General features: G+C 57.0%; 1 non-coding gene across 1 annotated transcript in view; it reads left to right on the forward strand.

The window, feature by feature from the left end:
- The first annotated feature begins 2,035 nt into the window (after positions 1–2,035).
- LOC126138961 (small subunit ribosomal RNA) overlaps positions 2,036–2,500 on the forward strand; it is a 1,909-nt gene continuing 1,444 nt past the window's right edge. The window contains exon 1 of the ribosomal RNA XR_007528449.1: positions 2,036–2,500. This exon is cut by the window's right edge and continues 1,444 nt beyond it. This is a non-coding gene — a ribosomal RNA (small subunit ribosomal RNA).

Genomic DNA, 2,500 nt, shown 5'->3' on the forward strand with positions numbered 1-2,500 from the left:
TTAACCTAACCCAAGTTGTGCCTTAACCTAACCCAAGTTGTGCCTTAACCTAACCCAAGTTGTGCCTTAACCTAACCCAAGTTGTGCCTTAACCTAACCCAAGTTGTGCCTTAACCTAACCCACGTTGTGCCTTAACCTAACCCACGTTGTGCCTTAACCTAACCCACGTTGTGCCTTAACCTAACCCACGTTGTGCCTTAACCTAACCCACGTTGTGCCTTAACCTAACCCACGTTGTGCCTTAACCTAACCCACGTTGTGCCTTAACCTAACCCACGTTGTGCCTTAACCTGCTCTGTAATTGGCATATGACACGTTACATTAATCTAGTGTTGTCTAACCACAACCCTCTGAATATAGTTCGCTACTCGCACCGCCCACCCTCTTGTGTATCGTTTCATGTTCAACACTTCGCAAGTGTTGCTTACTTTTGACATGCTCCCGCTGTACACTGTAATGTGGACGACTGCAGGATGTACATCGCCCCCCCCCCCTCCCCCCTGCCTTCGCACGCTGGTCGTTCAGGTGCTTGCGTGTTCAATGCCCTTCGCAGCTGTTCACTGGCATTCGCATGTCGAAGCGCTCAGTCTACGTCGTGGTACGGCCTGTGTCCACTGTCCGCTGATGTCGTAAGCTTAACCCTCACATTGTACTGCACATAGGTCCGTATGTACTGAATGATACGCTGTGGCACATGTGTGACCGTACAACGACTGCGCCCAACAACAGCGAACCATACGGTCCAAATGTTGTGCACTCAGCCACGTGCCGTCTCCCCATAACAGCTACATTGCAGTGTGGTACGCCATAGAGACGTGTGGGAGTAACGGACGCCCTGGATGGCGATCAGCATGAGCCGTCTGTTGATGTAGTGGCGCGTGTATTCAAACGTAGTCGTCTCTTCTCACACAGTGTGATAGCATGGTGCACCGCGTTCCACATCTGCGACATGGTACAGATGCTGGTTGACAGTCGGTCTCGTAATGGACATCGCATACGTAGGGGGCCACCTCCCACGTGTTCTCTAGTCGTGCACATTTTGTTGCGTGTATGTGGGCAGACGTAGTGTGTCGTGACACCTAACAGACAGGTATGCAATAATCGTTGCATTTGCAAACTGGGATGGACGTCTACGTTTGCTGGTGACGTTACGCAAATGAACAACTGGTAAACCCATTGTGGTACGGTTGTTGTTGCTGGAGGTAAATCAGTAAGGGCAAATCTGTGTGTGAAGCGATACGCGGCGGTGGCTGGGTGGGACCGTCCCCGGCCGGTGAGGGGGGGCCGCCCGGCGTGCTGGCCGCGCGGTGCGTGGGCGCACGCGCTACAGCCGGCTGGTGGGGGCGCCCAGTGGCAGGCGCGCCGGCCGACGGACGCGGCAGGCGGCGCAGCTGCGCGCCGGGGCACCCTGCGCGCGGCGCCGGGCGGCCAAAGTGGGTCCTCGCGGGCCCGGTGCGAAGCGCGGTGGACATCTGCAGTGTGCTGGTCCGACTGAGGACTGTGTGCGTTGAGGATGCGCCGCCGCCCGGCACTCGGCGCCGCGACGCCGTCTGCTGCTCGGTCGCCCCAGCGGTTCTCGCTGGTGGTTTGTATCGCAGTTGTGCAGACGTGTTGGCACGTGCGCTGTGCTGGGAGAGTTCGCTTCGGCACCCACGTGGGGCCTTTGCCCTTCTGTGGCGCTGGCGTTGGAGCTGCCGGTCACCGTAGGTGGCGCGTGTTGTCTCCCGCCGGCAATGCCACGACAGCACGCTCCCGGGCCTCTGTCGGCAGCGGCAAGCTCAGTTGGGAGCACGGGTGGTCGCACCTAAAGCGTCTACTCGCCTAACTCCGGGCGATTGCGCCTCTCTCGAACCCGACCAAGTACTTAGGACGGCGCTGCGCGCCGCCGGGACCTGAGAGGGTTTCGAGGTGTATTGTGCAGGGGAGCTCAGCCTCCTCCTGTTTGCAGAATAATTGAGCGGACGCTTGCGTGTTCGCGCGGGCCCCTGGGACACACTCCCGGGCGGCCGGCTGCTCAGCTCTAGTTGACGCAGCTCCCTGGTTGATCCTGCCAGTAGTCATATGCTTGTCTCAAAGATTAAGCCATGCATGTCTCAGTACAAGCCGCATTAAGGTGAAACCGCGAATGGCTCATTAAATCAGTTATGGTTCCTTAGATCGTACCCACGTTACTTGGATAACTGTGGTAATTCTAGAGCTAATACATGCAAACAGAGTCCCGACCAGAGATGGAAGGGACGCTTTTATTAGATCAAAACCAATCGGTCGGCTCGTCCGGTCCGTTTGCCTTGGTGACTCTGAATAACTTTGGGCTGATCGCACGGTCCTCGTACCGGCGACGCATCTTTCAAATGTCTGCCTTATCAACTGTCGATGGTAGGTTCTGCGCCTACCATGGTTGTAACGGGTAACGGGGAATCAGGGTTCGATTCCGGAGAGGGAGCCTGAGAAACGGCTACCACATCCAAGGAAGGCAGCAGGCGCGCAAATTACCCACTC

Source organism: Schistocerca cancellata, unplaced genomic scaffold (assembly GCF_023864275.1).
Source record: "Schistocerca cancellata isolate TAMUIC-IGC-003103 unplaced genomic scaffold, iqSchCanc2.1 HiC_scaffold_674, whole genome shotgun sequence".
NCBI classification, from domain to species: domain Eukaryota; kingdom Metazoa; phylum Arthropoda; class Insecta; order Orthoptera; family Acrididae; genus Schistocerca; species Schistocerca cancellata.